Genomic DNA, 24,584 nt, shown 5'->3' with positions numbered 1-24,584 from the left:
TATCTAAGTGGGCTTCCTTGGCTATTAATCCATCCACAAAATATCCTTTCTCTCCTATGATTCTTTCACTCTCTTGGGTTAATTTCCACTCACGGGTTTTGTCAGCTAAATCAAGTAAGAATTTCCATGCCTTTCCTTTATCTGTAAAAGATGTGAATCCCCCAGGGTATATAGACTCTATCATTTGTTTAGTAGGGTAATCAATACCCTCATAAATTATTTGGAATAAATGTCATAAGTCTAGGCCATGGTGAGGGCATTTTTGGAGTAGATCCTTGAATCTCTCTATAAATTTAGAAAATGACTCACTAGGCTTTTGCCTAAATTAAAGGATATCACTTCTAAGCTTATTGGTCTTATGAGTTGGGACCACTTATTAGCTTTGTCTTTCAATACAAAAGTGATGAACCTAAGCTTAACAGCATCATCAGAAAGCTATTGGATTTCAATTAGAACACATACCTCTTCAAATTTCTTGGGGAATAGGTATGCATCATCACAGCTCAGCCCATGGAAATGGGGCAACATAGTGATGAATTGAGATTTGAGCTCAAAATTATTGCCTTGGGCTTGTGGTAGAACTATAGAGAAAGGTTGGTTGCTCTAGTAGGGTAGAACCTATCTTTCAAAGTAGTAGGAGGGGGTTGTGGTGGACGGTTTAGTTGTTGGTCTAGGTCTCCTATAATGAAACGTATTGATGAGAGTATACGTATAGGGTCCCTACTTGTTGGATTTCTTTCTTCTAACCGATTCACAGTATTATGTACCCACCCAGCACTCATGCGACAAAACACTACCTATAGCTATAATAAGACTACCACACTTACAAAAGAATAGAAAATTTGATTTTTTTCTAGATTTTTGTGAGCTTACCGGCAGGGATCTGGGGTTGCTCAATTCCTAAGGTATTGCTATAGGACGAAACCTGTCTTTACCATACTGTGAGGCTTAGCGACCTCCACCAATACAACTATTATTGCAAGTTTTTCTTCTCAGAAATTCAATAAATGATGAATAAAAAAGAAAATAAAGTACTCGGATTTATCAAAAGAAAGCGAAAAATAACATGGAACTGTCTCCCCGGCAACGGCGCCAAAAACTTGTTTGAGATTTAAAAGTAACCGCAAGAGTACGGATCTTCATATCTATGGGTCAAACACAAGGAGACAGCCACTTTATTTTTAGCTTCTTTTAGTGGCGCGAAAGTATACGAATTGATGATTGTGATCTATTTCTAACTACCGCCCCAAAACACATGCATCTAAAATAACATCTTAACCAACACAACTAGGGAAATTGGAATTAAAAACCTAACCATTCGTATCTAACTCTAACCATTCATCATCTAAGAATTTAAATAATTAAAGCAAAGCAATAAAGAAAAAGTAAAAGAAAAGTGCTGAAATAAAATAAATAAAATAAAAGGGAAATAAGGCTAGAGAGAGGCACACAAGTAGGTATCTTTACTTAGCCCAAGGGATGCACCATAAATAATACGAGCTTCCCTACTTGACCAGAGAGTATTCGTACAAGGGCTTTTCTACTTGGCTTTAGGGAAAGGGTTGCAATATAAATAATCAAAGTAAAAGAATGGTTCCATAGTTAGAGAGGGGGCAAAGGCAACACATATTTTAGCCAAGGACCTTGGGGGAAAAGGAAAGCGTCAAAGTAAAACTAAAAATTAAAATCCTAAATTAAAAATGAATGAATAATAAGAAGAGGGAATGAGAAGGGGGATGAGAAGACTAATGTAGAAGCCTACCTACTTGAACATCAATTCTTAAATTAAAAACTTGATTGATTTGATATACTACCAGCCCTAAATATCAAATCTGGAATAAACCAAATCTAAAATTGATAGGCCTGGAGAAAATAAATCTTAAAGCTAAACTTGAACTTGAATAGAGATCCTCCAAAGCTTGGTTCTTGTCACCTAGATCTAAGCTTTGAACTAGAGAATTAAAATTATTACAACTTGAATAACTTGAATAGCATAAACAAATAAACATAAAAAGACTTTGCATTGATTTAATGAAACCAATTACAAAAGTGTTTAAAGAAAAAAATAAAGTACTAAAAGTAGAACTAAAAAGAGAGCATAACAAACTAGGAGAAGAGGAGAACTAGAGAAAACCTAGAGAAGGAAGTATGCCCTCTCCCCCTTTGGTCGATTCTTTTATAAAGGAAAGAGGGGAATTTTAGTTTCCTAAAAAGTGGGATTTTGGACAATCGATTGTGATGAGGTGGAGGGTAGGAGAGAAAATAGGGGAGAAAAGAGGAGAACGCCTAAGGGTGGATCACTCGAACGATTTTGTGAGGTGGAGGGGAGAGAAGAGAGAAAATAGAAAAGAGGAGGTTCCCACGATTTTTCTTTCCTTTTTTTCCTATTTTTCTCTTTATTTTCTCTCTCTTCTTCAATCTTGCGCAAAACCCCCTCTTAGACAATTTTCTTCCCTTGCTTTAATCGATTTTGGCAATCTTCTATTTGAATTTGAAATTTTGTCCATGCCCCTTGTCTTTTAAGTAGGTGGAAAATAGAAGATCTTCAACCAAATCTCCCAAAATGTAGGAGATCTTCAAAATCGTCAAAGGGGAGAGAGAGTGTGGCGCCCAATGTGGGTCCCTCCTACTTTGTTGGAATCTAGACTGTCTCTTGTACTAGACAACTGCAGAAGGGCTGGGTCTGCATCTCGGTTCTGTTCTTATCCATTATTCTTTTTTTGGCAAAAAAAAGAATAATCACTCGTACGGGTGCCAAAACGAATGTGTACTTTTAATGCAACACGTCCATCTTACTCATAATTTCATTCTCTTTTCTGTTATGAAAATAAACGGGACCTCCTTACTTGTAAATTGGAGATATGGCACCAGATAGTCCCTAAGGTCTTTTAAATACAAAACCTACAAAATGAGAGAAAAACCCAAGGTAGCTCCATTCTAAATTTGTAAAAATGCATGCTTTACTACCTAAGATTTGACACATAAATATGCTCATCAAGTTCTTTCACAGGTTGGCTTCAAGGCTTCATAGCAGACTATGGTGTTCCATGGATGGTTTTGGTCTGGATTGTTATTTTCCACATACCAGTTGGTAGCCATCCCAATAGGGATTCCATGGTACCTTTCTTGAGAAATCATTGTTAGCAGTTGTTGGAGGTAAGTTTCTTTCTCCTTTTATGAGTTAATTTAATGCAAAGAAGAAAGATTGGTACAGGCTCCCCATCTCAATATTACAATATTGCATAAACCTTGTTAAAAGATATTTCCTTTCTCCCTCTTCCCTCTGTACTCTTTCACAAAGTTGCTGGAGGGACATTCTAAATGTGCCCATTCTTTACATAATCGAAGCTTTAATTCTAGCCACAATGATTGCAATGCTTCACTATTTTGACCTCAATTAGCAGTTCAACTGGCTCAATAGAAAGAGCTCAAGTTGATGAAGCCACCTTCTTTCCATTATGATTTATTTCTTTTGTGGTTCATGGTATAAAAATCTCTCTTGTTGGCTGTTTCTTTGCTTACACTTTTTTGTTTTTTCATTTTGGTGATATATGGATGGTAAGTCATATTGTGTCTTCTTATTGGAATCCTCCCAGCAAATGGTGTCATACTACAATCTCCAATGCATTCGAAGAGTTCAGCTACATTCAGGCACCAAGTAAGCCATCTAGAACCACCTCTTTGGAATTCAACCATAGTGGAGACCTATTAGTTTGCTGAGGATTCTAGAGCTTACCCACCAATCATGGTTGATCTAGTAATTAACTTGAATGTTACTTGATGATCTCAGATTTTTTTATATAAAGGTTTGGATGAAGTACAGTCACCTGATGTATTCTTTTCCTACTAAATTTAACTCAACAAAGTTTCATCGCTATGAAATGAGGTTAGCTAAAGAGATCCTATTTTGTTGTTGAACTTTCAAATTATATATATATATATATTTGACAATTAACTTTCAGATTATTTATTTTACACAGTACTGTTTCTTTCTATAATATTATTCACAATTATTTATTCATTTGCAACAACATCTTTGTATCTGCAGTTGCTACACAATCATCTTGTGGCAACAACACACAAAACTACAAAAATATGGGTAAGAATGCAAGCTTGGGGCAATTATATGGAAATATGCAAGAGGCTAATCGACTATCTTGAGGCCTTATGAGGTGGTATGTTTCTGTTGTGATCAATCTTGGATAGAGTTCCAGAGGTACTATAGCAGGGAAGGAGTGAGTGAGAGAGAAAACTAAAAGCGCTTGAGTTATATTTCTTATTGACTACAACTCTTAAATATATGTTTGGGGGCTGGGTCTCGAATTATGTTTGGGCCTGAGTTTTGAGTATTTGGAAGAGTTTCTTTGTTCCTAAACAATTGTCTTGTTGATTTTAGTTATTGAAATCAGTGCTGTTAGAGGTGTGTTGTGATTGGAAAATTAATTTCTATAAGCTTAGTAGATCCTCTATTTATCTCTGAATTTTGATATATCCTTTTTTGCATTTCAAATCTTCAAAATTTCTATTGGATGTTTATAATATTGTGTAGCCAATATTTTATTGAGCCACAAATTCAAGTTGAAGATTGCACTTCATGTTAAGATGTAATACTCTTCAATTTAACATGCTATTCATAAGAGAGGATGCAAACCACAAGAAAGAATATATTTACGTGTCCAATCAGGGTGGAGAGAGTGCATAGACTACATGAAACTTAATGTGGTAACTTGGAAGGACCACTTTCCATTGCCATTCATTGACCAGATGTTAGAGAGGTTAGCTGGACATGAATATTGTTGTTTTCTTGATGGATATTCTGGCTATAATCAGATCCCAATTGTTTTAGAGGACCAACATAAGACCACTTTTACATGCCCATATGGAACATTTGCTTACAGGCGTATGCCCTTTGGGCTTTGTAATGCCCCTGTTATGTTCCAATGTTGCATAATGATATTCTTTTCTGACATGGTCAAAAAATTCTTAGAAGTATTTATGGATGACTTTTCAATTCATGGGAATTCTTATTCTAAATGTCTTCATCATCTTTCTCTAGTTTTGAAAAGGTGCACATCTAAGAATTTAGTTTTGAATTGAGAGAAATGTCATTTCAAGGTTAAATCTAGTATTATTTTAGGCCATGTAATATCCAGGGAGGGAATTAGAGTAGATAGAGCCAAAGTAGATTTAATTGATAATTTACCACCTCCTCAATCTATTAAGGACGTCCGGTCTTTTAGAGGGCATGCGGGCTTCTACAGAAGATTTATTAAGAACTTTAGTCAGTTAGCCCGACCTCTCACTTCATTACTTGCCAAAGATCAAACTTTTGAGTTTTCTAAAGAGTGCTTAGAATCCTTCAAACAACTTAAGAAGGAGTTGACCAATGTACCCAATGTTCAATCACCTGTTTGAATTGAACCTTTTGAACTGATGTGTGATGGTTCAGATTATGCCATAGAAGAGGTTTTGGGTCAAAGGACTAATAAGCTGCCCACTATCATTTACTATGCTAGTAGGACCTTAAATGATGCACAATTTAATTATACAACCACTGAAAAAGAATTTTTAGCGGTTGTGTTTGCATTAGAAAAGTTTCAGTCTTACTTAGTTAGTTCACATGTGGTGGTGTATACTAATCATTCTGCTCTCAGATACTTAGTTCAGAAAAAGGATGCCAAAGCCCGTCTCATTGGGTGGATTATACTTTTGTAAGAGTTTGATTTAGAAATTAGGGATAAAAAGGAGTTGAAAACCTAGTTGTAGACCATTTATTCCGGCTTCCCAATTCCTTGACTGTCGATTCTCCAATCAACGAGAACTTTCCAGATGAACAATTATTTCTAATGTCCAGTGAACCATGGTTTGCTGACATTGTCAACTTCTTAGTTTCAGGTATAACTCCGGATCACTGGTCCACCCAAGATAAGTATAGATTTCATTTCCAAGTTAAGCACTTTTTCTAGTATGATCCTTATTTATTTAAGATATGTTCGAATCAGATTATCCGACGATGTGTTTCTGATCATGAGCAACATTTTATTCTCTCTTTTTTGTCACGATTATGCATGTGGTGGACACTTTGGACCTAAGAAAACTGTCGCAAAGGTTCTCCAATGCGGATTTTATTGGCGCACTCTTTTTAGAGATGCTTTTGATTTTTGCAAGGCTCGTCCCGCCTGCCAATCTTTTGGCCGTATCAATAAGAGGAATATGTTGTCCCTCAACCCTATTTTGGTAGTTGAGATCTTTGATGTATGGGGCATCGATTTTATGGGACCATTCCCTGAATCCTTTGGGAATTTATACATACTTTTGGTTGTTGATTATGTTTCTAAATGGATAAGGCCATATCTTGTAAAACTAATGACCACAAAGTTGTGGTCCAGTTTCCAAAAGAGAACATTTTTTCCCGCTTTGGTGCACCACGTGCAATGATTAGTGATAGGGGTACTCATTTTTGTAATTGGCCTTTTGAGGCCCTAATGAAAAAGTATGGGATCACTTATAAGTTATCTACCCCTTATCACCCCCAAACTAGTGGCCAAGTGGAGGTGTCTAATAGGCAGATCAAACAAATCTTGAAGAAAACTATTAATCCCAACCATAAGGATTGGTCCCTTAAGCTCATTGATGCCTTGTGGGCCCATCGGACTGCATTCAAGACCGACCTTGGTCAGTCTCCCTACCATCTGGTGTATGAAAAAGTTTGTCACTTACCAGTTGAGTTGGAGCATAAGGCCTTTTGGGCTATCAAGAAGCTCAACTTTGATTTGTCTGATGCGAAAATTCATCGTAGGCTCCAACTATCTGAGTTGGAAGAATTTAGGAATGAAGCCTATGAAAGTTCTAGGATTTACAAGGAAAAGACCAAAGCTTTCCATGATAAGCACATTCTGCGTAAATCTTTTACAATTGGTGATAAGGTCTTATTGTACTACTCTCGATTGCATCTTTTCCTTGGTAAGCTTAGATCCCGATGGGATGGCTCGTTTATTGTCCATAATATACATCCCCATGGGCTGTAGAGATTTTAAACCCAGGAACAGGGGTAATTTCGAAGGTTAATGGTCAGCGTTTGAAATCGTTCCTCGAGTTTCCTACTACTGGTAGTGAAGAGGTCATGGATCTCCATGAACCTCTTTACATTGATGACTAACTTTTAATCAGGTATGACCCCTTTACATTATCTTCGTTTTTAATTCTTTCCATGCATTGAGGGCATTGCATGACTAAAGTGTGGGGGAGGGAAACCAGTTTCTGCTTTTTTCACTTAGTTTTATTTGTTTTTCCTTTTGTTTTTTTTTTTTTTAGCTTGCTAAAGGATGAAGTCCTACTTTGGCTTTTGGCTAATGATCATACCATTCGGTTGCTTCATTAATGTGCAAAATAAAAGTTTTGACTAAGGTACCCATTTTGAATGTATAAAAACCCTGTTGAGAAGAAAGAAACAAGCATGTGTTTTGAGATGGGACTTTCTTTTGAAAAATAAGCGACCCCTGTTTTATGGTGTTGGACCATATGTAAGTCTATGGGTTCCTTGTACTTTTGATTTAGAGCTGAGACATTCTTTTTAATTTGGCATGTGTTGATAAATGCACAATTTTAAATAAAATGTGAAATGTGGTATAAAGAATAATAAGAGTGGATTCCCTTAGAATTAGATAGGTCATTGCGCCTAAGGAAGCGTGGTGTCTTGATCGAAATTCCTAGGGAGGAAACTTCTGAAAGAACTCTAGTATCAATTTCTTTGTGAGTATATGCAAAAACCGAAGCTACATAGTAACTTGGGTGTCTGGTGTTTGCTCCACCATGTTATTCAGGCCAAAAATAGTGAAGTAGAATAGAGTTTATTAGGCAAAAAAAAAAAAAAAAAGAAGAAAAAATGTGCAATGTCATTAATGCTTGGCAATATGTTTTGGTCAAAAACACTCCAACACCTTAGTCATTGGTTCCCTATTTCTTCACAAGTAGTTTTACCTTAAAATAAAGATGTTTTGGAAGAGATGAGGTGAGTTCCAAATTAAGAAATATGCTAGTGCCTGAAATTGATAAAGGGTAATAAAAGTTCAAGTGTGGAAGTCTCTTGCAAGAAAAATTATCTTTGCTCCGGATCGGTATGAGTCTTACCTTTAGCCAAGGTTGGGATTTATTTATTCTAAATTTTGGGAGTATATTCATTGCAAACACCCACGAGACACAACTTGTCCACTAGGGGTGACCTAGGGGTCTAAAGGCTTGTTGCACATGCTAAGTGCAACTGTGATTCCAACGAAAGTGAGTTAAGTTTTTTGTTTTTATTCATTTTCTTTTTGTTTTGCTCGAGAACTTACAAAGTTTAAGTGTGGGGAAATTCTGATGAGCACATTTATGTGTGAAATCTAGGGTAATAAAACATGTATTTTATATATTTAGAATAGATCTACCTTAGGTTTTACTCTCTTTTTGGAGGTTTTGTGTTTTAAAGACTTTAAGCATTATCGGGCATCATATCTTTCCAACAACAACTATCTAGTGTAGTTGGTGAGTTATGGTAAGCAAAATTCCCTTGCTCACCAGGAGGTCTCAAGTTCGAATCTCATGATTGTCTTTTTTTGAAGAATTTTGTTGGAGATTTCTTACTTTTCACTCACTTAAAGCACTAAGGGCATGGAGGAAATTTCCACTTCAAATTAGAAGCAAGGAAAATCATGAGAGGGGTTTCCTGCGCAAGAAAACAAAAAAAAAAATGGAGAAATAAATCTTGTCCAAATCTTCTCTCTTCCACATCATCACCAAAAGATTGTCCTAATCACACAAAGCAAGAAGGAAAATCATCCCTTGGAGGGAGAAAAAAAAAAGGAAAGAAAATAAGCAAAAACAAAATTATAAAAAATTTCTCCAAGTTTATTTCTCTCTTCTCTCTCCTCCACCTTAGCACTTTTAGTTCAAAAGATCTCACTACCAATTGTGGGTTACTCCCTTTTAGGAAAGAGAAATTTATTACCCTACCTCCCCATTTCCTATAAATACAACTCATATAAGAGGAGGGGAGATACTTCATTCTTCTTCTAGGTTTTTTTTTAGTTGCTCTATCTCTTTCTCTAGTTTTCTCTTTTTCTAGCTCTAGTTCTAGGTTTATGCTTTAAACACTTTTGTAAGTTCTTTTTATTCAATTAATGCAAGCACTTTTGTTTTTGATTCAGTTTTTTTATTTTTATTGTTTAAGCAGTTGAAGTTGTAATTTTCAAGTTCTAGTTTGAGGCTTAGTTCTAGGTGACAATAACAAGCTATGAAGCATGTCTTTCAAGTTTCATTTTTTTTTTCTTTAGATTTGTTTTCTCTAGTACTAGAAATTTCAGATTTGGTTTATTCCAGATCTGGTTTTTGGTATTGGTAGTATCTCAAATCAATCAAATTTTCAGTTCAAGGGTTGAAGTTCAAGTAAGTAGGCTCTTTCAGTAGTCTTCTCTCCCCCCCTCTCATTCCCTCTTCTGACTACCCTTTCTTTCTTAAATTAGGATTTTAATTTCAGTCGTTACATTATTGCTATCTCTTTCCCCCAAGGTTTATGGCCAGTGTATGTGTTGGCTTTGCCCCTCCTAGCTATAGAACCATCAATTTATTGTTTTAATTTTAATTGTCTCCCTTTCCCTAAAGCCAAGTAGAGTAACCCTTGTAAGAGTGACTCTCTGGTCAACTAGGGAAGCTCATATTATGATGCATCCCTCGGGCTAAGTAGAGAAACCTACTTGTGAGTCTCTCTCTAGCTTTTTCCCCTTTCTTTTACTTTATTTTTATTTCAGCATTTTTTCCTTTTTTGTTTTTAATTGTAATTGCGTGGTTTGTTTATTTTGAGTTATTTATTTATTTAATTAATTGTGTGGCTTGCGTCTTTAAATTCTTAGATGACAAATGGTTAGGACGTTATTTTAGATACATATGTTTAGGACGGTAATTAGAATTAGATCATAATCATTAATCGGTTCACTTTCGCATCACTAAAAGAAGTAAAAAAAATAAAGTGGCTGCTCTCCCTGTGTTCGACCCGTAGATGCACTGATCCGTACGCTTGCGGTTATATTTAAAATCTCAAACACTTACCATGTGTATAAGCAACTAGGATTTGGAGAATTGAAAGCCACTGGAACTATTCTTCAGTTGGCAGATAGGTCTGTTAAGATTCCTAAAGGGATGGTTGAGGATGTCTTACTAAAGGTGGGGGAATTTATTTTCCCTATTGATTTCATTGTGTTTGATACCAAGCCTTTCTCAACCAAGGATGAGATCCCAATAATTTTAGAAAGACCATTCTTAGCTACCAGCAATGTATTAATCAATTGTCAGAATGGTTTCTTAAGATTATCTTTTGGTAACCAAAATGTTGAGTTTTACATATTTAGGATAGGCAAACAACCACATATGAAAGAAGAGATCAATATGCTTGAGGATTTTCTGGAATTTTCTAATGATTTAGTTACCAACTTTGATATTGATTTTGATTCAAAATTCCAAGAGTGTATGGATGAGTTGGAAGATGATAGTGAAAATTTCTTTTCTGAAGTTTTGAGTCTTCACACACCTGTGGAGCCCTTAGGACCCCTTTCCAATTCCATTCTCAAACCTTCCATAGTTGAGCCCCCTAAGCTAGATCTTAGAATTGCCATCTAATTTGATGTATGATTTCCTAGGGCCTGACCAGACTCTTCCTGTAATAATTTCTTCAAATTTGACTTCTAGCTAGGAAGAGGAGTTACTTAAAGTGTTAAAAGATAATAAGGAAGCCCTAGGTTAGACCACGGCTGATATCAAGTGTATAAGCCCTTCTATTGTGCAACATCTTATAGAGGATTTCAAACCATCCATGGAACCCCAAAGAAGAGCTAACTCAGTGATGATGGAAGCTATTAAGAAAGAGATCCTAAAGTGCTTGGATCATGAAATAATTTATCCTATTTCTGATAGCCAATGGGTAAGCTCAGTTCACGTAGTGCCTAAGAAGTCTGGTGTGACTGTAGTTCCTAATGCCAATAATGACCTAATTCCAACCCGTGTCCAATTAGGGTGGAGAGTGTGTAAAGACTATAGGAAACTTAATGTGGCAACCTGGAAGGACCACTTCTCATTGCCATTCATTGACCAGATGTTAGAGAGGTTAGCTGGACATGAATACTATTATTTTCTTGATGAATATTCTGGCTATAACCAGATCCCAATTGCTTTAGAGGACCAACATAAGACTACTTTTAAATATCCATATGGAACATTTGCTTACAGGCGTATGCCCTTTGGGCTTTGCAATGCTCCTGCTACGTTCCAGTAATGTATGATGAGTATTTTTTCTAACATGGTCAAAAAATTCTTAGAAGTATTTATGGATGATTTTTCAATTCATGGGAATTCCTACTTTGAATGTAATCATCATCTTTCTCTAGTTTTAAAAAGGTGCATATCTAAGAATTTGGTTTTGAATTGGGAGAAATGTCATTTCATGGTTAAGTCTGGTATTGTTTTAGGCCATATAATATCCAAGGAGGGAATTAGAGTAGATAAAGCCAAAGTAGATTTAATTGATAATTTATCACCTCTTCAATCTATTAAGGACGTCCGGTCTTTTCTAGGGCATGCGGGCTTCTACAGAAGGTTTATTATGAACTTTAGTCAGTTAGCCCGACCTCTCACTTTATTACTTGCCAAAGATCAAACTTCTGAGTTTTCTAAAGAGTGCCTAGAATCCTTCAAACAACTTAAAAAGGAGTTGACCAGTGCACCCATTGTTCAACCACCTGTTTGGACTGAACATTTTGAACTGATTTGTGATGTTTCAGATTTTTTCATAGGAGCAGCTTTGGGTCAAAGGATTAATAAGTTGCCTACTGTCATTTACTATGCTAGTAAGACCTTAGATGATACACAACTCAATTATACAACCACTGAGAAAGAATTTTTAGTTGTTATGTTTGCATTAGAAAAGTTTCGGTCTTACTTAGTTGGTTCACATGTGGTGGTGTATACTGATCATTCTGCTCTCAGATAGCTAGTTCAGAAGAAGGATGCCAAATCCCATCTCATTAGGTGGGTTTTACCTTTGCAAGAGTTTGATATAGAAATTTGGGATAAAAAAAGGAGTTGAAAACCTAGTTGCAGACCATTTATTCTGACTTCCCAATTCCTTAACTGTCGATTCTCCAGTCAACGAGAACTTTCTAGATGAACAATTATTTACAATGTCCAGTGAACCATGGTTTGCTGACATTGTCAACTTCTTAGTTTCAGGTGTGACTCCGGATCACTGGTCCACCCAAGATAAGTATAGGTTTCATTCCCAAGTTAAACACTTTTTCTGGGATGATCCTTACTTGTTTAAGATATGTCCGGATCAGATTATCCGATGATGTGTTCTTGATCATAAGCAACATTTCATGCTCTCTTTTTTTCATAATCATGCATGTGGTGGAAACTTTAGACCTAAGAAGATTTTCTCAAAGGTTCTCCAATGCGGATTTTATTAGCCCACTCTTTTTAGAGATGCTTTTGATTTTTGCAAGGCCTGTCCCACTTGCCAGTCTTTTAGTCGTATCAATAAAAAGAACATGATGCCCCTCAACCTTATTTTGGTAGTTGAGATCTTTGATGTATGGGGCATTGATTTCATGGGACCATTCCTTAATTTCATTGGGAATTTGTACATACTTTGGCCGTTGATTATGTTTCTAAATGAATAGAAGTTATACCTTAAATCTAATGATCACAAAGTGGTGGTCTAGTTTCTTAAAGAGAATATTTTTTTCCCTCTTTGGTGCATCACGTGCAATAATTAGTGATAGGGGTACTCATTTTTGTAATCGGCCTTTTGAGGCCTTAATGAAAAAGTATGGGATCACCCATAAGTTATCTACCCCTTATTACCCCCAAACTAGTGGCCAAGTAGAGGTGTATAATAGGCAGATCAAACAAATCTTGGAGAAAATTGTTAATTTCAACCGTAAGGATTGGTCCTTAGGCTCATTGATGCCTTGTGGACCCATCAGACTACATTCAAGACTGACCTTGCCCAGTCTCCCTACAGTTTGGTGTATGGGAAAACTTGTCACTTACCAGTTAAGTTGGAGCATAAGGCCTTTTGGGCCATCAAGAAGCTCAACTTTGATTTCTCTGATCTGGGAATTCATCGTAGGCTCCAACTATCTGAGTTGGAGGAACTTAGGAATGATGCCTATGAAAGTTCTAGGATTTATAAGGAAAAGAGCAAAGCTTTCCATGATAAGCACATTCTGCGTAAATCTTTTACAATTGGTGATAAGGTCTTATTGTACAACTCTCGATTGCATCTTTTCCCTGGTAAGTTTAGATCCCGATGGGATGGCCCATTTATTCTCCATAATGTATATATCCCCATGGCATTGTAAAGATTTTGAATCCAGGAACAGGGGTAAGTTCAAAGGTTAATGGTCAGCGTTTGAAACCGCTCCTCGAGTTTTCTACTACTGGTAGTGAAGAGGTCATGGATCTCCTTGAACCTCTTTACACTGATGACTCACTTTTAATCAAGTGTGACCCCCTTGCATTGTCTTCGCTTTTAATTCTTTCCATGCATTGAGGACATTGCATAACTTAAGTGTGAGGGAGGGAAACCAGTTTCTGCTTTTTCCACTTTGTTTTATTTGTTTTTTTTTTTTTTTTTTTGAGCTTGCTAAGGATGAAGTCCTACTTTGGCTTTTGGCTAATGATCATACCATTCGGTTGCTTGATGTATGAAAATAAAAGTTTTGATTAAGGTACCCATTTTGAATGTATAGAATCCCTATTGAGAAGAAAGAAACAAGCCGGTGTCTTAAGATGGGACTTTCTTTTGAAAAATAAGAGAACCTTGTTTTATGGTGTTAGATCAAATGTAAGTCTGTGGGTTCCTTGTACTTTTGATTTGGAGTTGAGACCTTCTTTTTAATTTAGCATGAGTTGATATATGCATAATTTTAAATAAAATGTGAAATGAGGTATAAAGAAGAATAAGAGTTGATTTCCTTGGAACTAGGCAGGTCATTGCGCCTCAGGAAGCATAGTGTCTTGATCGAAATTCCTTGGGAGGAAACTTTTGAAGGAACTCTAGCATCACTATCTTTATAGGCATATGCAAAAAGCAAAGCTACATAGTAACTTGGGTGTCTGGTGTTTGCTCCACCATGTCATCAGGCCAAAAATAGTGGAGTAGAATAGAGTTTATTAAGCGAAAAAGGGAGAAAAAAATGTGCGAATGTCATTAATGTTTGGTAATATGTTTGGTCAAAAACACTCCAATGCCTTAGTCATTGATTCCCTACTTCTTCACAAGTGATTTTACCTTAAGATAAGGATGTTTTGAAAGAGACGAGGTGAGTTCCAAACTAAGAAATATGCTAGTGCCTGGAATTGATAAAGGGTAATAAAAGTTCAAGTGTGGGGGTCCCTTGTAAAAGAAATTATCTTTGCTCATGATTAGTATGGGTCTTACCTTTATCCAAGGTTGGGATTTGTTTATTCTAAATTTTGGGTGTATATTCACTGCAAACACCCACGAGACACAACTCGTCCACTAGGGGTGACCTAGGGGTTTAAAGGCTTGTTGCACATGCTAAGTGCTACCGTGATTCCTACGAAAGTGAGTTAGGTTTTTTTTTGTTTTTATTCTTTTTCTTTTTGTTTTGCTCGAGGACTTGCAAAGTCTAAGTGTGGGGGAATTCTGATGAGCACATTTATGTGTGAAATCTAGTGTAGTAAAACATACATTTTACATATTTAGAATGGAGCTACCTTGGGTTTTATTCTCTTTTTGCAGGTTTTATATTTTTAAGGCCTTAAGGACTATCGGGCACTATATCTCCAATCTTACACGTAAAGAGGTCCTATTTCTTTTCATGGTTGCGAAGAGGATGAAATTCTTAGTAAAATGGACGTGTTCAATTAAAAGTACACATTCGTTTGGTCACCCGTACAAGTGATTATTCTTTTTAGGTCAGAAAAAGAATAATGGATCATAACTTAACCGAGATGCAGAACAAGCCCGTTTGCAATTGTCCCAGAGGTACAAAGAACATTCTAAATACCAACAAGGATTGATGGATCACATCCTTAAGTGATTGAAGATTCATTTTTAGTAACAACAACTACCTAGCGTAGTTGCTGAGTTGTGGTGTGCAAAATCCCTTGCTTATTAGGAGGTCTCAAGTTCAAACCTCTTAGCTGCCATTTTATTGAGGTTTTTTTAGATGATTTTCTCTCTCCTACTCATCACTTAAAGGAGGTCAGCTAAGATAGTTGTTGCCATTTTATTAAGGTTTTTTTAGAAGATTTTCTCTCTCCTACTCATCACTTAAAGGAGGTTAGCTAAGATAGTTGTACGCAAGTTTGAAGAAGAGAGAGAAAATAAAGAAAAAAATAGGAAAGAATAAAAAAAAAAAAAAAGAGAAGACAAGTGCATGGATGGAATTTTCTATTAAAATAGAATATTGTCCAAATCCAACAAAGAAAAATCGACCAAAGGGGGTTTCTTGTGCAAGAAGAGAGAGAAAAATAGAAAAAGGAAGAAAAAATAGGAAGAAAAAGGCAAGAAAAATTGTGGGAGATCTCTCTCCACACGTTTTCTCTCCTCTCTCCTCCCCTTCATCAACAAGATAAAAAAAATATATATATTTTTTAGAAGCTAAAATCTTTAGCGTCCCTCCCCCATTCTCTATATAATAGAATTAACACAAGGGGAGGAGGCATTTCATTATTCTTCTAGGTTTTTTTTTTAGTTGCTCTATCTCTTTCTCTAGCTCTAGTTTTAAGTTTATGCTATAAACACTTTTGTAAATTCTTTTTATTCAATTAATACAAGCACTTTTGTTTTTTATTCAGTATTTTATTTTTATTGTTTAAACAATTGAAGTTGTAATTTTAAAGTTCTAGTTCTAGGCTTAGTTCTAGGTGACAAGAATAAGCTATGAAGCTTGTCTTTCAAGTTCAATTTTTTTTCTTCAGATTTTTTTCTCTAGTACTAGAAATTTCAGATTTGGTTTATTCCCGATCTGGTTTTTAGTATTGGTAGTATCTCAAATCGATCAAGTTTTTTGGTTCAAAGGTTGAAGTTCAAGTAAATAGGCTCCCTCAGTAGTCTTCTCTCCCCCTTCTCATTCCCTCTTCTGACTACCCTTTCTTTCTTAATTTAGGATTCTAATTTCAGTCATTACATTATTACTATCCCTTTCCCCCAAGGTTCATAGCTAGTGTATTTGTTGGCTTTGCCCCTCCTGGCCATAGAACCATCAATTTATTGTTTTTATTTTAATTGTCTCCCTTTTCCTAAAGCCAAGTAGAATAACCCTTGTAAGAGTGACTCTCTGGTCAAATAGGGAAGCTCATATTATGATGCATCCCTCGGGCTAAGTAGAGAAACCTACTTGTGAGTCTCTCTCTAGCTTTATCCCATTTCTTTTACTTTATTTTTATTTCAGTATTTTTTTTCCTTCATTGCTTTTTAATTGCGTGGGGTGTTTATTTTCAGCTATTTATTTATTTAATTTTAATTGTGTGGCTTACGTGTTTAAATTCTTAGATGACGAATGGTTAGGACGTTATTTTGGATACATATATTTAGGACAGTAATTAGAATTAGATCACAATCATTAATCGGTTCACTTTCGCATTATTAAAAGAAGCAAAAAATAAAGTGGCTGCTCTCCCTGTATTCGACCTGTAGCTACAGTGATCCGTATGCTTGCGGTTACATTTTAAAATCTCAAATACCACCTAATAAACAACATACATAAAGATAACCACAAAAGGGGGGTCGTACACACTATCACCGCCAAACCACAACAGAATAAATTAAGCAAGTAAAATAATCCAAAAGTCATAAACCACCACATAGATACTATCAAAGTTCCAAACCATAAAAGTGTATCAAAATATACAAGCACCAAGTATCAAAGACCACCATAATCACACACAGAGGAAGGAATGAAGGATAGTAAAGAAGGAAGGTGGAGAAGGATTTGCCGCTTCATTGATCGTATTTGGGCATGGTGGATGAACTTTCTCGCTTAGGCCGTGACTTGCAATGGAATTGGTAACCAAAAAAGTCCAATCAATCATTTATTAGGACACCTCCCTTTGCACATGGCAGAAATCAACAGTGACGCCCTTGGAAACTTTATCTAAGTCCTCTGTGAGGATCTGAGAATCAGCCTCCATTTTCCCCAATCTACTCTATATTGCCAACTCCCAGGCGACACTCTCCTCGACCTGCTTAGAAATCATGTCCTGCCCTTCCTTTAGGGCACCAATGTTGTCCATCAACTTCTGAAAATCAAAGGCCCCACCTGCAGATGGTAGAGCTCTGAAATGTAGATCAGCTACCCTAGACTCTAAGGGCTCCTCCTCTTGGATCTCATCCTCATCTATTTGCTCCTCATTTGGATGAGGGAAATAATCCTCATCCTCCTCACTGTCATACTTGGCCTCTATATCCACTGGCCCATACTCATCAGCCTCTTGTGGTGCCCCCATTGGCACTGGCAACCCCATCCTCTTCAAGTTCTGTTTAGTGAACTTGTCCCCTATGTATTCCCCTTCCTCACCTGTCAGATCCACTTAGAAATACTTGAAGACCTTGGTGAGTGATCTTCCATAAGGGAACCCGGAGTCATTAGGATGAGCCGTATGGTACTCCATCATCTTCATCATAACATAGGGAAGGCAAAGGCGGGAAGCACCCTCTTCCAGGGCCACGGAGGTACAGTATCCAATGTAAGCTGTTATAAAGCTTACCTGATTCCTGTGCCCTGCCCGGGGAAGCAGATTGAACTGAGCCAAGTGGACGAATACATAGGCATCTGCATTGTAAGCTATCTCAGATAATGGACAATACTTCCTACCACAAATGGTCCTATAGATGTGCTCTTGCATCTCAATACTCAACCCTGGACCCACAACTTTGATTCTCGAGGGATTGTAGAAGTGAGCACCCTCGGTGGAAATACCTAAGATGGTGGCCAACAAGTCCACCGTCAGAATAATATTTACCCTCTTCATCAAACCAATAAGAGAGTACTTCTCATTCACGTAGGACACATCCAAGTTGCAATAAAAGTATCGAATGAGATTTTTATAGCAGGGACCATCGGGATGAAGCATGGGATCCCAACCTAGAGAGGTGAATTTCTCCAACATCTGGTAATCCACAAAGTCCTCAGTCACTACTGTCTTCTCCATCATAACCAGCTTTTAGAGAAGATGGACTAGGCAATAGCTGCCTCAGTATTGTGAAAGAGGCTCTCATCAAAGTTAATTGGGTCAATAGGGGCTTCCCTCGTGGGTCGGGCTTGTGATGTAGAAGAACTCAAAGCCGCATTCCTCCCTTGGGATGTTGTGGTTTTCCTCCTTTTGGAGGAGGAGGATGCCTCTTTTCCTTTCCTTGATGACATCTTGAAAATTTCAAGGGAGATGTGTAAGTAAATGAATAGAGAATATGAAAAGAATGTGATTAGCTGTATTTCAAAAAGGGGGGAGTGAGATGAACCTTGTGAACCATGACATGAATGAGAGAACCATTAAATGCATAGATAATATCAAAATGCGATGATATTAAAGAAATGAACCTGGAAGGAAATGAAAATTATGTAATGAGGAAGTGAATAAGTGTGAGAACCTATTTAATGCCCAAATGCAAATTGAAGGGAAGTGATAAGAACCATAATGATAGATGGTTACGATTGAATCAAAGAAAGGGGATGGAAATCCCTAAATAATTAATTGAAAAATTCATGTATTCCCACAATGAAATCACTCAAACTATTTTACTAGCCATTGAAAGAGAATAAACATTATGATATATGCATTCATAGTGAAAAGCAAAGAAATGAAGAAACCCCCCAAATTTCCAAGGATTTGACCATAAAGGGCGATGGTATGTCAAAAGAGAGGAAACTTATGCACACCCAAATGGAAATGATTACCCTACTATTGTGTGTGTGCATTGAGAGTGGGAAATAGCATTTGAACCATCAATTTGAAGTAAAGAAGGAAAAATGAGGATAAAAACCTAAACAGAGAAATTAAGGCAAGAATTTGAGATTTCTATATATATATATATATCAGTCAATCAAGGCCAACAAATCGTGGAAAGCATAAATGGATCATCACATTGTCAAGAAAACAAATATTTCATGGAAGGAAGTATATGAGGAGATTATAAGTTTCTATAACAAAAGAGTACCGAAAAACATCATTTCAAAGAGAAAATGGAGAGAAGGAACCTACTTGAGTACTTGAGATGATGGAGAAGGGTTGGAACACCGATTTGCAGAGTGGGAATCGTGAGTTGAAGCATCGGATAGGACCCCCAAATCGCCCTAGTCGAGTTTGGAAAGAAGAAGAAGAGAAAGTGGGAAATAAGACTTTTAAAAACCCCTTTAAATCGGTCTCGGACAAGACCGACATGCCACTGACCTGCGAGCCCCTGCTCAGTCTTGCTCACCGGTCTTGCCCGTTGGCTTGAGTACCAAGGCCCAAATTGGCCTGTGTTGGAGATTTTTAGTAATTTGCACCATCTAGGCCCCAAATAGATGCCAATAGGGGTGTTTCGCCGCATAGTTAACCATTGTTGCGAGCCCAATTGTACATTGATATTTAATGTGGACGTATTTGATTATGTGGTGTGGTGTATCAATGTAGCCTGTGACATGAAATGCATTGATTGTGAATATATATACAAATGTTGCGGCACTCAATCAATGCTTATGTTTTAGAATAATCCAGGTATAGAACACCATGGTAAGCACCAGATCCGGTGGTCGTGCCCATGGCACCTCTTGTGGTCGACCACCCATTTTCTGTTGTCCTTGACCCGTGGGGCAATCCTCACATTCACCACCACAAGAGGATCATGATCTGGAGCATATTCAAGGTAACCCATCCGTCAATGAAATCTCGGGTCCCCCCACATATCATCACTCTTGGTGATGTGGTGACCCTTTTACAACAGTTGCAAGGGGCCTTTCAGACAACAAACCTTTATGGCTGCTATGCAATAATAATTGAATCCCTGTATGGTATCAATGTCGCCGTGGGTCGGCAATTTACATTTAATGTCGCCGTGGGTCGGCAACTTACTTAAATGTCGTTGTGGGCCAGTATTTTACTTTAATGTCACCGTGGGTTGGCAATTTACTTTTTCGGTACCAATGGATGGCCTTATTCAGTAACCCTATGGGCGTATCGTGGGATGGGGTTTGCGACTCGAACTCGGAGCATACGTGCACTGTGGTTGCGAGTAGCACATGACCTATGACTTAGAATTGTTGTCTAGGTAGACTAAGATAATAAAATGAATTGCACACCTATAGGTTCATTTGTATTGTGTATACTGTGTGGTCTTTCTTTTCACTTACTAGGCTAATCAGCTCATCCCACGTGCACACCATTTTTAGTTGATCTTGTAGGTTATTTGACCGAAGAGTAGAGTCGGGACCCACCATGGAGTTTCCAATCGAGGACTGGTGGATCCCTAAAGATCTTAGGCACGAGGTCGAGTGCCCATGCCAAAGTTGTGTTACGGGACAACAACACTGATACCATACAGGGATTCTTTTTTATTATTTTGGAAATGCTACCCCTTTTGTGCTCGAGATGTTTAAATTATATTTCTTGTGTATATGTCACGCCTACGGGCTCAAATGTAAATGTATTATGTAATATAATTTGGGTATCAAGAGTATTGAGATATTTACAGGTATGTATATGTAAGACTTCCGCTAAAATACAAGATTTGCTTTACTTAGTATGTGTGTATGATGTTCCGTGGTTACTTTATCAGATGATCCTGGCAGGTTTTGGGTTAACAGGTGTTAACTCGATCACTGGTCCTGTTTTGTATGGAATGGGGTGTGTTACTCTCGCCTTGAAAAAATATCTATCACACCCATGATGTACAATGCTGTTAGTATGGGTGTAATTTTGGCCATGATGGCCCGTACCTGCCTTGGCCTGTCATGAGCATATCCGAAGAGCTTGGGCTAAGATTTCTCACCTCAGTGTGGGTTAGGGTTGAAAGACACTGACCCTGGGTTAGAGTTGGGTCGGGCCTGGGTTGAGGCCTGGGCCCAACCTAGCCTTGCCTTCTTCTCCTGCTTCTTGATTAAAAGCACTTGATTAAAAATAAACCCAACATGGATTCGTTAACACAAAAGTCTATGGGCTCGTAGCCCAAAAATATGTACTGAACCAATCCCAAATTAGCCCAGCTCATGCCTTATTTATAATCCTCAAAGAAAATTGATTCTATTTAGACCCTTCGATCAAGAGTAGGGGCAAGGGATGGTCACAACCCTTGATTTTAGGGTGATATGGCAATGGGGGAATTGGCCCTAGGATTTCAGAGCAGTGACTGCCACTTTAAATGGTAAGAAGCAAAAAAGGGTGCTACCAAGATAAGAGAAGATGACCTAGAAAGAGATATTCGGAGCCAAATTACAGGCGAGTGTCAATCTTGGTGAAACCAGCACAAATATCAAATAAAAAATGAAAATGGGGAAGGAAAAACGTTAGGATTCCATACCGAGCTATGAAAAGCTCCCATAATAGATCACAAACAAATAATAAAGAAAATAAAATAAAAGGATGAAGGAATTAGTTGGAAGTGCAGCGGCATGTCGATCGCAAAATATCATCTATGGGATGTTAAGTAGCCTCAAATCACATCGTTGAATTTGTTGAACCAAACCCAAGCCCATATCAGGGCTAATCAGGGCAACCCAGCCCAGCCTGCCTTGAGGGCGGGTTAGGGTTAGATTTTTTGAGCCTTGAGTCAGGGTTGGGATGGGCCTAGGCCGAACTCGTTGGCTTAGGATTTTAAAATCCCAGCCCCACTCAACCCTGTTACAGCCCTAGTTGTTAACTTAAAATTTGAACATACTCTTTTAACCCTGTTATGTCCCTCTATATAATGACAGTGGTGGTTATTATATAGAAATGCAATGATGGTATGAATTTGAGCAGGTGATTGTTGCCCTATAGCCACTGCCTTTCTGTTGCGATCCTCTATCTCAACACTAGTCATTGCCCGTCACTAGTAACACCAACCATGTACTAGCCTATGCATCATCCTGCCATTAGCTTAAGCATCACCGATGCAACACAAGTCATTGCAATTACCAACAACACCGCTCATCAGCCTGCAATCACACCCATTCAACCTCTGTACTCCAAAGAAATGCAAGATATGGTACTCCAAAGATCCGATTAAACTTTCTAGTTGAGAAGCTAGTAATAGCCTTCGTCAGAGAAGGAAGGGTTAGCAATGAAGGTATAGAATCCCTAATTGATTTCACCTTGATTTGAGGGTATTTGCAATGAAGGGTAGAATGGTAAGTTTACACTTCTTTAAGGGTATTTTGGCCATTTAGTAAATATTGACCCCTTATGTTACCACTTAATGATTTTTCAACTAAAAAAATGGATTTATTTGTGATTTTATTATGCAAGTCGGGGAAGTACAAGATTTTTTTTTTTTCAAAACGAGGGAGTTACACCTAATTACATTTTAAATTATGGGTGGTACATGAAATTTTTTCTAAAAAAAAGGGTAAAAGAACCTTGCAAGGTAGCCTAGAGACATGGGAGGTTAAAATGACTACCTCGCCCGCCATGAAAGGTAGAAATACCATTGCATTTGATGCTCCCGTTGGCCCTTGTGTTGGTGCGGAGCGGAATTCACGCTCTCTCCTAAGAATAAAAAATGAAAGGGGTTTATCTATGCTTTTGCAGTTAGGGCATCACAAGACACAAATTCGGGGTATCAAAGTGGAGAAGAAATTGAGTACAAGGGATTTACTTGTTCACAACTAAATTAACACCTGCATCTCTCTAGATGAGGGAGTTTGTTCCTACTTTTGTGTGTGTGTGTGTGTGTGTGTGTGTGTGTGTGTGAGAGAGAGAGAGAGAGAGAGAGAGAGAGAGAGAGAGAAGTCGATTTAAGCATGTTGGTCTCCTATAGTTCATGGTTGCAACTGAGGACAATGTATGGTATGGGGTTGGGCAACAAGCGAGAGAAGCAAGGGTTTAAGGAAATTTGCCAATTTTTGATATCTTCACAACTTTAATTAGGGAATATCAATAATACCTTTCACTTCTTTATTGAAAAAACAAAAAAAATAATATGTTTGTACCATGACATGATTTCTCTATGATAACTTAATTAGGTAGGCTAAGGCTTTTGGTCCAATAAGAGAGAGAGAGAGAGAGAGAGAGAGAGAGAGAGAGAGAGAGAGAGAGAGAGAGAGAGAGAGAGAGAGAGAGAGAGAGAGGCTATAAGAATGTGCAAATGTTATAAGAATGGAGGAGGGGGAAGAGAATAGGGCTCGATTTTTGCGTGGGAAAGAATAGATATTCGATGTTGTTAACACAAAAATACTACATTATATAATCTATTACTATATGTAATAGTAAACACCGCAAACATGATTTCACCTTATTCATTGTATTGTAATTTATAGGGCATTTTTATCAAGAAAAGCCTCAAAATATTTTTATATACTGTGGCATTTAGTAGGAAATGCCCCCCAATGTTATTATGTTTAGAGGCATATCACTAAATATATTTACAAAAAATATCACTAAATATTGCTTCCTACAACGGCGTCCCTAATAAACGCCATAAATGCCATTATATACAATAGCATGTATTAATAAAGGCCACGGATATTCTTATGTACCACGGCATTATGGAATAAACGCCCCTAAATACTCATATACGGCGGAATTTATTACCAAATGCCTCAAATATTCTTATATACCACGGCTATGAAATAAACACCGCCAATAGGTTGTTGAATGTTTATATTTAATGGCATTTGTAGGAAACACCACCAAAAACCTCCACTTAAGTTTCGCCCTTGACCACTTTTCTTATAGTATATATCAATGTTGTCAACCAATGTTAGGTCGGTGTCATGGTGGTATATCAAAATCAAACATATTTCTTCATGAAAGAGCATAAGCCGAGCCAAACCTAAACCACACGCCCTCCATAAAAAAGCTTTGTAACTTCGGAGAAGTCTTGCAATCCCATATAAATTTCTAAACCTCATTTGGACACAAGATCCCAAGAATGAAATGTAGAAGAATTCGTCTGTCATGCAACCAATGATGACCATTGATTATTTTCTTTGGAGTTGTATGTAATAGGGGGTGGTGGCACAAAGGATATGATGCTTCTCCATAGAGCCCATAGATCATAGAGTGATCTCACAGTTGGGGTGACCTCGAGACGTGTGCCCAGGTCCTCCCAGCTGTGAGATCACTCTATGGTCCATGGGCTCTATGGAGAGAATCCAGAGCCACAAAACCAGCAGGTAAAATAGTCGGGGCCTTTGTTAGTTAAAATGCATTTAAAACACAAATAAATCAACATCTTGTTATTTTTAGGCGTTTAAAACGCGAACTCCTATACCACCCCAAAAAGACACCAAAATACTTAGGGGTGCCAATTCCCAGCCTGGCTCGACATATTTAATAAACGTGTTAGACTAGAGCTCAACTTGTTTATTAGATGGGCGTTCATGGTGCAAAGGTGTGAACCGATGGACGCC

The 24,584-nt window shown here is 37.6% G+C and overlaps 1 non-coding gene across 1 annotated transcript; it reads left to right on the top strand.

Moving 5' to 3' along the window:
- Positions 1 to 242: 242 nt before the first annotated feature.
- On the top strand, positions 243 to 349 carry LOC122060335. Its single transcript, XR_006134354.1, has one exon. It is a non-coding gene; the product is annotated as a small nucleolar RNA R71 (small nucleolar RNA).
- Positions 350 to 24,584: the final 24,235 nt, after the last annotated feature.

The sequence above is a fragment of the Macadamia integrifolia genome, chromosome 13 (assembly GCF_013358625.1).
Source record: "Macadamia integrifolia cultivar HAES 741 chromosome 13, SCU_Mint_v3, whole genome shotgun sequence".
Taxonomy (NCBI): Eukaryota; Viridiplantae; Streptophyta; class Magnoliopsida; order Proteales; family Proteaceae; genus Macadamia; species Macadamia integrifolia.
Note: the sequence above shows the minus strand (reverse complement) of the source record. Positions and strands in the feature narration are given on the sequence as shown.